At 31.8% G+C, this 10,921-nt stretch overlaps 1 protein-coding gene across 1 annotated transcript in view; it reads left to right on the forward strand.

The window, feature by feature from the left end:
- Nucleotides 1-531: 531 nt before the first annotated feature.
- Nucleotides 532-10,921, forward strand: part of LOC111622797 (insulin receptor substrate 1-like) — a 90,458-nt gene continuing 80,068 nt past the window's right edge. The window contains exon 1 of the mRNA XM_023365214.1: nucleotides 532-784. The gene's annotated coding sequence lies outside the window, so the exon portion shown is untranslated. The remainder of the gene's footprint in view (nucleotides 785-10,921) is intronic.

The following is a 10,921-nucleotide window of genomic DNA, read 5'->3' on the forward strand; positions in this document are numbered from 1 at the left end:
ATGTACTTTCTTTTCCTTAGAAAAAGACTAAATTACATATAAAACAACTTGTGAAATGTGCAGCCACACAGCTTTTAATTAATTTACGATGGCGAAAACCTAACAACTTGTCTCCTTTTTTAAGCCCAATTGTATTAAAAACCTCCGGTAACGTGGAAGACAAATTTCGTAAGAGAGAATATGCGTCTCAACACCGAACCCTGAAGGCCCACAATGAGATAGCCTTGGCCTGACATATGACCTGAAAAATTTCTGAGGTTTGTTGTCTCGTCCGGATTCGATTTAGAGTCCCCCAGAGCGGCCCAAGTGCTCGGCCACCCGGCCGTGTATACATGCTCGTCGAAAATAATAGAATCTAAATATACACGAAACATTTACTCGTGATTATAAATTCAAATTACGCATATATTGATTTCTTATAACCAAACACTTATCGAAGCTTCAGTTAATCTAATATTTTTCTAAAATAATTAACTAATATTCAATGTCGCTCAAAATAATGGCGATCAAAGCATTACAGCGCTCCAAGTGAGAAGTAAAGATACTAACTCGTAAACAGGAGTAAACATGCGTTGTCGAGGTCACGGGTAAAAGAAACCTTTGATCTTTGGATGAAGACGTAGGCTTTTCTCAAAATTTTGGTTACAACATTGAGGCTTTACGAAATTATACTTGTCATTAGAGACATGATGTGAATGGTAATGAAAGTTATTTTACACTTTGATCGAGAATAATCTTTAATTTTCGACTCAATTGTTAGGCTTAACTACTTCGGAGGAGCAAGGTAAGGAAAAAGATTTCGCAATGGCCACTCTTCTACAATATTTTCATATTTGTTAAATTTATCAAATTTATTGAATTAAAACTTTATTCCTATATCATTAACTCAAGTAATTAAAAATATTTATTTTNTTATACATTTATATATATATATATTTCGTTCGTTATTTTGTTTTTTGTATTTAAAAATTTTTGTTCTATTTTCTTTGTATTCGAAAAAGCTTAGCCTGATGATGGCCAATAGAGTTGGCTGAAAACGTTAGCTTTTCATTAAAAGTTTTCTCAGCAAATTAAGGTGTTGTGTTTTTTGGAGTTTACAAGCAAGTGCTGAGTGAGTGTAATACTGTTGATTTTCATAGGGTATTTTGTATACTCCAGCCTGTTCTTTCTTTAGTTTGTATTTGTAAGTTGTAAATATTAAAAGCTCTTTTGTAAACTATCCTAGAGTTTTTGTAGGTTGCCAACTCATTTATAATGCCTCCCAAAAGCCCCAATGCCAGATTGTGTACTGTGTTTTCTAATAGTTGGCTTTTGAAAGGTTATACTTTAACTATTAAGAACTCTGCCAATCTAATTGATATCTTACAGCAGGTAGAATTAACAGATAGAGTTCATATTACAGTGTTTGATTTTGTTTCATTATACCTTTTGGTATAATGAAACAAAATCAAACATTAAAGCTTCAATTTCCATGCTTCTGTGCTCTTAGGGATCTTTTACTAAAGAAAATTGATGTACTGGCTACCAAAAAACAGGTCTTAAAAATTGCACACACAATGTGTTACATTTTTGTATTTTAATTTAATAACATCATATATTTGCAAAAATGGGGAGTACCTATGGGCAGCCCCCTTTCAAGAGACCTATGTGAGTTACTTGTGCATCTGTTAGCTGTGTTAGAGGAAAAAGTCATATCTGAGTTCATACTGAACATTGTTATATACAAAAGGTATGTTGACGATGTATTCATTCTTTGGAGAATTGGGTGTCTATTCATTCTTGAACTGGATGCCTTTTTACAATGAATGAATGATAACCCGTATGAACTAACCCTTAAAATAGATCAGATAAGTAATACCAGTGCATACTTCTTAGACATTAACATTTGTTTCAGCAGGGGCCACGTGAAATTAGCATCTATTATAAACTGGCTAGATATCATTATTTAATAAAAAAGATTTAAACAGCTACACATGCCAAACATTAATATAAAATGAAACAAGTTTATCACTGTATGTCAGCATTAGTGTTGCCACCAGGCTGGTTTTTACCTGGACAAGTCGATTCTTAAATTCATGGTCTGGATTAATTAATTTGTCCGGTTTTTGTAGAAATTGTGAAATCATGATGAAACAAAATAAATTTATAAAAATATTTGCGAGTATTTTATTTTAAAATATTCTCCAATATTTTTAAAGACTAACTTCACACCCCCACCCAAACTTATCCCCATCTTATCCCTAGGCTAAGAATGAAAGAAAATGTACTTTTAAAATTCTAACTCGCAAATATCTCTGGCAAATATTAGGTTTCAAATACAAGTATCTAACTTGTTTAAAACTGGCATGCACATTGTTCAGGTCTTGGCTGTAAAATGACATTGCACATGCCTTGTATATTTATATTATATATTGTATCAGATACAATGTATCTTTTATAACTTAATAATATTGATTGTTGGTATGTATTATTATTTATTATTCTTACTTTTATTATTTTTGCAATTAATATCAACATTGGACTGTTATTAATTATTTTTGGATATTTTGGCCACATGTGATTATTGTATTACTTTAATAATATAACAGGAAGGTTGTGGCCAAAGTTTTCATCTCTAAAATGTGAATGTTGATGTTGGACATTAAGCATTGCTATCTTGTAAGCAACATTCAATGTTCACATTTTAGAGATGAAAACTTTGGCTGCAACCTCACTATTATGTACTGTACATGTTTACCTCTAATAAAAAAATATTTATTTTCTACTCACAATAAAAAAAAAACCTAATTGATTTATTTCTAAATATAACATCCTAATTTTAAAATGTCTGGGTCAGCAATTTTGAAAAGGTGGCAACACTGGTCAGCATTATGAAAAAATTATTTACTTGCAAGTACAGTAGAACCTCGATTATCCGGACCTCTATTATCCGGATTTTCGATTATCCAGATTGTTCAAAATAAACAAAAATTTTACGAATTTGCTGATTTGCACTTGGCGAATCATGACACTGATGTACTTATGTACTTATTGTACGTGATGGAATGCATAACTTTTTTTTGTTTCAACAACGTCTTACCCAGCACAGTGGTCCTAAACTCTAAAAATATAACTTGACATACGTATTTATACTTTGTATTCAAATTACATCATTTCTATAACTAAGGGCGACGTAAGGCATGGATGACATAGGCCACCGCCTGTGCCTCACGGTCCGAAGGGCCTCGCGCCTTGAAAATTTATGCATTACTTAAAAGCCACGAACGCAACGAAAAAATTTTACTCGTCATAAAACGATAAATAGTTTGTCTAATTTTTATTCATAAAAATGCAATTTCAACTGCTTTTTATTTTATAAAATCCATCTTCTTGCACCACTAGAGGGCCTTTTAAACACTAGGTAGTCTGTTAGCGCTGGTCAGTAGTAGTCCAAATTCAATAGAAACATTTGTTTCTTGAAAATCTGATCACGATTTAAATACAGTATTTATTTTTAATATTACCGATATGTCATTGAAAAGAAAACGTGTTGTATTATCATTAAAAGACAAATTAAAATATTTGTTTTGATTAACGAATTTTTCCTTATCAGGACTACCTTCATCCCCAGTTAGTCCGGATAATCGAGGTTCTACTGTACTTTCAACAGTCTAAAACTGTACTCTTCAGGCAGAATCATTATTAGAGCTTTCAGAGAACAAGACATTTGAATTCAAGAAAAAGAATTCAAATATCAATGAACATTTTTCTTTTTTTTTACTGGAGTTCTGGACAGCACTGTTTAGTCTTCTAAGATTCTAAATCTCATGGTTCCTGATAAAACATCTCCTAGTGATAGTAGTGCCACTGTATGTTTGTGTTTATTTATTGACTATTTAATTTATTATTATTTATATACTTTATTTTAATCCATTTATTATTGATGTTTTATTTTACATTTCATTGTATTTTGTATTAATGTATAATTTTTATAAACTGTACACGTGTAATTTAAATTTCCATGTGCATGCAGGACAAACAATTTTGAAAAAAATGCTAGTTGATATCAGGATTATTTTTCTTAAATGTCTTGTTCTCTGGAAGCTCTAATAACAATTCTGCCTGAAGAGTACAGTTTTAGACTGTTGAAAGTACTTGCAAAATAAATAATTTTCTTTTTGTAGCAGACTATAATATATGTGTTTCATTTTATATCATTATTTATTCCAGCAAACTCAGCTGACCCTTTTTGAAATAAAGTTGCTGTCTCCTGTGCACTTACTATGCAGCCTTTAATTAAACACCATAGAAACTGGGAAGACACTATGAAGGAGTTAAAACATCTGGAGGTTATAGTTATAAAAGAGATCTGATCTATAATTTAGCTCTCATTCACTTCAACCTGACACTCTCTAATCAATAACTCCAACAATCAAGGAGATTCTAATAGCGGTCAAGCATATAACCCTAACCCTAGACACACAGTGATATGTAAATTATAATCATATTCTATCTTATACAAAGAAATTGCTGAAATTGTGGGTACCAGATTAGCCTACAACCAAGTCCCCACTGTTTATAAATTACTGTGCAATGGAAAGGACAATGCCAACAAATGTAGGGCTCGGGTTTATACAGTGTTCCTGTGAGGAACATGTTCAATAGAGATATGATGTACATTGGGTCCACCAAGTGTTCTGTACATGAAAGAATACAAGAACATCATTATGATATTTTAAATAAAAAACACCACTGCCCTGTCAATTTATGCTACTGAGACCAGCATGCAAACCGACCTCCAGAATGCCACATTAATCAAAAAATCCTTTCAAACTGACCACATCAGAACTCTAGAAGCCTAGATATAAACAAGGCAGTCCTGTCTGTCAATTAATATAACTTAGTGTCTTGTATGCATGGCAATACTTTTATGAAAAAACTGGTAATACCAACATAAATTGATTAGTATTATTTTGTAATATATTATTATAAATTTTTTTTAATTCTTAAAAATACCTCCAATTATGTATATTTATATGTTTGATTTACATTATGTTTTTGTTCTATTTATTTAAAAATTTTTGAAAAATTCTTCACATACCAATTTGGAATATCTTTGTTGATTTGATGCAGACCTTCTTTAAGATTGAAAATGTTTGTCAAAGTTTTTACATCAAAATTTTTGTTACTGGATGTTAAAGGTTTTGTTGAATGTGTTCATTATCCCTACATTGTAAATGTTACTGTTGCATGTATCATTTAATCAACTGCTATATGAATTTCCTGTGGTAATATGTTGCATAACCAACTCTTCAAACCACCCCAAGTTACCTTTGCACGTCTAAAACATCCTTATGATGAAAGAATGTCTTTTATCTAGACCCCAAAAAGCTGAAAGTTTAAATGTATATGGAACCATTCTCCAGGGTAATGTTCAAATTGTCCATTCTTTAGGATGGAGCTTTTTAAACTTTCCCATTTGTGATCCCTTTTTGCCTGAGAATATTTTATGAGATCCTGGATTATACTCATACATATGTAGATACATAAAGTAAATATACATTAATTGATAATACAAGGGGCATAACATATTTATGTACACTTTCATTTTTTTTGACATGAACAAATCACTTACAACTTGATAAGTAGGTCCACCTTCTCAATATAGTCTCCCTTCTGTTGTATGCACTTGTACAATTGCTGTGTCAGCCTCTCCAGGTCCTCCTCAAACCACTTTTTGGGAGTGTGTCACATCCAAACTTGGCCAGTTGCATTGAGTTCTTCAAAGTCTGTGAAATAACATCCATGCAGGGTTTCTTTGAGGTCCTGAACAAGTGATAGTCAGAAGGGACTAAATTAGAGGAGTATGAAGGATGTGGCAGTAACTGGAACCCCATCTTTTCAATGGTATGCTCCTCCAATATGACAATGCACATCCCCACACCAGTTGGGAAACAACTATTGTAGGGATGTGCATTGTCATATTGGAGGAGCATACATTTTATCCACTTCCCTGGCCACTTCTGTTGAATTGCATGACACAAACACTAGAGAGTTGTTTCTAGTGTCAGCATCGCGCAATTCAACAGAAGCAGCTGTATGCAGTGTTGTTAATGGTGGTCTCTGGTTCCAGCCAGTTAATGAGGATAATGCCCTTGATGTCCCAAAACACTGTAGCCATGCGCTTTCCGGCCAAGGGTGATGTCCAGAATTTTTTCACTGGGGTCTGCCTTAGGCTTCCATTGCATTGTTTGGACCTTTGTCTTTGGTTCATAGTAATGGAGCCATGTCTCATCACTGGTCATAAGCCTGAACCTTGATGATCATTCTCCATGATGTCAGCCCTTGTACTGACAGTGGCTGAATAAATGTGCTATGGTGTTCATAGATTTCACTCCTCTATTCAGTATTACCACCTGATAGCACACCAATATCCTAGTTAACAGTGACTGTTATAACAAGCCAAACAGCAGATTGTGTGTTGTGGGAAATTCTAAAATGTAAATCAATATAGTATGCTCCTCATAAATCAAAGAAATTTAATTTCAAGTAATTCTCTGTTATAGGCCTACTTATAATTTACCACTTATTACTGTTTACAGTATTAGGACAAAAGCAAATTTTCTTACTAATGAGATGGATGTGCTTGTTTGTTTTTACATATTAAATTTTGGCTAAATATTTAATACTGCAAGATGCAGAATGTTGTCAATGTTTTACAGAGTTGATCGATATTTTGATTTTACAATTGTCAATGTTGAAAACAAAAAAAAGGATATAATGAATATAGCAAGAAGCATAATGAACAGATTTTATAATAATGAGAATTTAAATAATACTGTTCTGCTCACTTCAACTTGCAATGATAAGAATAAAAATCTTAAGTATGAATTTTGTCTCGAGAATTGGAAGAATTGATTCTACAAAGTTTGACACCAATAAAAATGATTTCTAGTAGTTTCGTTCATTATCTCTGGAAATAAATATTTATGAAGCATCAGGTAAAAATGCTCTATTTTGTATAAAACGAATACCAGCACAAAATAAAAGAAACATCTCTATTTCTAAAATTTGTGTCAAAATAAAGGGCCTGTTTGTCAGATAAATACAATTGATTTTTAATATATTTAAAATAATTAAGTAAATGTAACATAATTTTGCATCTTCTAGTTTTATAGTATTTTATATGGTATAGTATTTCTTCTACATCATTTTTTCTAATTCAAGTCATTTATAAATAATCAAGTTTTGTTTAAACTGTGTGATTATCAATGAATTTAGAAAAGTGAGCTTGAAAAAATTACAAAAAATTTCCTATGGATGAACTTTAAAAGTGTCATTCTGTTTAGTCCCTTCATATACCTGCAGGAAATAACAATTTCACAGTGGAGTCAATCTTTATTTGGATACTTCTCCCCTGCCTCATGTAAAACATGCAAATCATGCAAAACATTACAATTTACCTTCTGGTAGTGGCACACATACAAAAATTTATACATTTAAAAAAACAATAAAAAGTGAATCTTGATTCTCAAGAGAGAATTTTGTACTGATTTGGGAATTAAATGTTCAATTCAATTCTTTATTGTATGAACCTTAGTTTGTTACACGGGATTAAAATATTACATAAAAACTGAAATTAGTACAGTTTATCAAATTAATATAATAGCTTAGTATTGCACATTAAAACACAATAATAATCATTTTATACATATTATGTAAATCTGAAATTAGTAAAATTTAACAAATGAATTAAATAGCTTAGTACAGGATAACACAAAATAAAATACACTAAAATAATCAATTTTTGAGAAATGCAATAAATTACAGTCGACCCCCCTATAACGTACGTTCTAATAACGACAATTCCTATAACGTAACGAAAAAATTGTACAAACTCTCGTAAAACATACCTCCCATAACGTCGTTTCGCGACAANAATTGACAAATGTTTTAATATTTTTATTATTTATTTATTTCAACGGCATAAACTCAAAAAAAAGTTTCACAAAACCATAAACATTTATTCCTATTTTATTTTTGATTGAAAAGGAAATATTTTCAAATACTTGAATACTTGGAGATGTGTGAATGAGGAAGAATTACTAAATAAAGCTGGAGTTGTGGCTCAAAGGATTATAGATCCAAATTCGGAAAAAGGAGGAAAAGAAGAGAAAGGACGAAAGATAAAAAGTAGTGAGAAAGGTTAAATAGATCCCCTGTTATGCAAATATTGACTATTAATTTTCAAATCTTTCTCACTTCTTTATCTTTTGTCCTTTCTCTTCTTTTTCCGCATTTGGCTCTATAATCCTTTGAGTCACAACTCCAGCTTTATTTAACATTTTTTCCATCGTTGCAAGATTTCGCTACATTGCGCCAAATGTGGCTACTTTTTTTAGTTTGACGTAAAAAATATTATTTGGCGCTTTGGCTACTTTTTGGGCCACATATTATTTATAAATATATTAGTTGAATAAAAATGCGCTTTAAAATAGTGTTTCCTCGCTTTTTTATTAATCAGAGATCCAAATAAAACAAATATTTGTGTTTTTCAAATAAATTTCCGTTTGTCTCTTTTATAATAAATGAATTTATCTATTTTTAAGTAAAAATTGAAAGTGTCTGTAAAAGTAATTTTTTAAAATATCCCTCTTCGTGATAAAGTTTTAATACTTATTATTACAATGTAGATGTGTTAATCCTTAAATATATTTGTATATTGGGCCAGAAGTATATATAATATATACTTCTGGCCCAAAACAACTTCCAATGCGGCCCAGAGAAACAAAAAGGTTGGACACCCCTGCTTTATGCGATCTGATTTGATAATGTTTTTCAATTCTGATTTTTGAGATTTGAATTCCTGGAATGAAATTTTTTTAACCAATGCCTGATGGCCTGCTCACTCACATAACCTACACCAAAAGTTTTATTGTTATTTCGGGTTTCTTTGGCTGCATTGTCCTGCTTATACTCAAAAAAGAAAATTATTCAATTTCCTATTTTTCTGTGCCATGAGAAAAAGTACTCTTAAACATGTAGAACTGACAATATAAATGAGATTACACTTTTAAATTCACATATCATATATGCACTCTTTCAATTGCAAACACACAGCACTGTTCACGTAGAAAAAAGTTGAACTACAAGGCCAGAAAGTTTAAATTTTAAAAAATGGTCATTTAATTTGCAATAACCCAATAGATAACTTAACAAGCCACAAGCCATTTACTATTGAGATATTGGAAGGTCATTCTGATTTCATCCTGTAGAGCAAGGAAAAGTTCTCAAAGGAATTTATGATAGTGGCTGGCTATTGCACTCAGAAAAGTTGAAACTTAAATGAGTGGACCCCAAAACAAAGATAAATGCAACATACTTCCAAGAGAATGTGATGTAGTAGCAGTACAGTGAAGAGATCTCCCATCTGTACAGTAATGACACTTCAAAGGTCTGGATCCATACGGACAAAGCTTCCAGCCACACAACTAAGTCATCAGTAATCTATTACAACCAGAATCAATGTGATTTCCATTTTTGTCCATACTTGTGAAGTCTCCAGATTCTTCATCCATTGACTTCAGGATTTGGTTTGTTGAAGAGATGGCTTGGAAAATGGAGAACTAAAACTGATAGAGAATGTTTGTCAGTCAGTGTGGGGCAGTATTCCTATGCCACAGTTAACACTCTTCTGATATGGAAAGTTTTATGTCCTAATCATTTTTCAATGGTGTATTTCCAAGCGGAAGGTAATGCATTTGCATCCCTCACATTTAGGCATTGCTCTTTGATCTTGCTCTTGTAAATCTATTTTTTTCTTATCCATAGCAATGGTAGGAGAATGTACCTTTTTAATAATGTTTGCTTCATTCCACTTTATAACAGAGCCTTCCACCTGTGACATTGCTGCTAAAATTTTATTACTACAGCTTTTTTCTACATTGTACTTGTGTTCTTTGATTTGCAACATGAGGTTTCCTTTTGTGACTCCAATGTAATCTTTTTGGTCTCCTAACTGTTGATTTTCTCAAAAAAAAACACAACACCTTAATTTGCTGAGAAAACTTTTAATGAAAAGCTAACGTTTTCAGCCAACTCTATTGGCCATCATCAGGCTAAGCTTTTTCGAATACAAAGAAAATAGAACAAAAATTTTTAAATACAAAAAACAAAATAACGAACGAAATATATATATATATATAAATGTATAAATAACAATAAAATAAAATAAAAACTCTTATTATAAAATATGTATGTGAAAAAAAAGCATAGGATAATTAATCATTAAAAACGTAACACAATAATACATTATGCTAAATTCTATAAACCGCAAGATATGCAAAAAAACACTAAAAACAAGGCATTAAGATCTGTCCATTCGCTTGATTAAGTATTTCCAGGCGGAAGGCAACCCTTCAGCATCCCTAGAATTAATGCATTTATCATGTAATCTGCTCCTGTATATTTCAATCTTTTCTGCGCAAATCGCCAAAGTTGGTGAATGTACTGGTTTAATAATACTTGCTTCGTCCCATTTGACGATTGAGCCCTCAACTTGCGCCATTTGCGATAGTATTGTGGCGTTAGATCCCTTACTGATATTGTACTTGTGTTCTTTTAATCTGACTCCTAAATTTCTGTTAGTGACACCAATATAATTTTTATTAATGTCTAGTTCACGATTTTCATATGGAATCTTGTATACACCTGCTCTTTTTTCTTTATCTATGCTGTCTTTGTCATTCCTTAATAATCTGTACAGATTAGGAGCTCTCTTGAAAATTAACCTGGACTCTTTGCGGGCTGAGATTTCTTTCATGATGGCTTTTCTCTTTCTATCATACGTGAACTTCGTGATTTTGCCGAAACCGTCGTTTTGCGTTTTAGTTTTATTTGTTTTGTATTTTCTGACCAATGTTGTTATCATACCTTCTTTGTA

This window comes from Centruroides sculpturatus, unplaced genomic scaffold (genome assembly GCF_000671375.1).
Source record: "Centruroides sculpturatus isolate CEXI.00-Female unplaced genomic scaffold, Cexi_2.0 scaffold331, whole genome shotgun sequence".
Taxonomy (NCBI): domain Eukaryota; kingdom Metazoa; phylum Arthropoda; class Arachnida; order Scorpiones; family Buthidae; genus Centruroides; species Centruroides sculpturatus.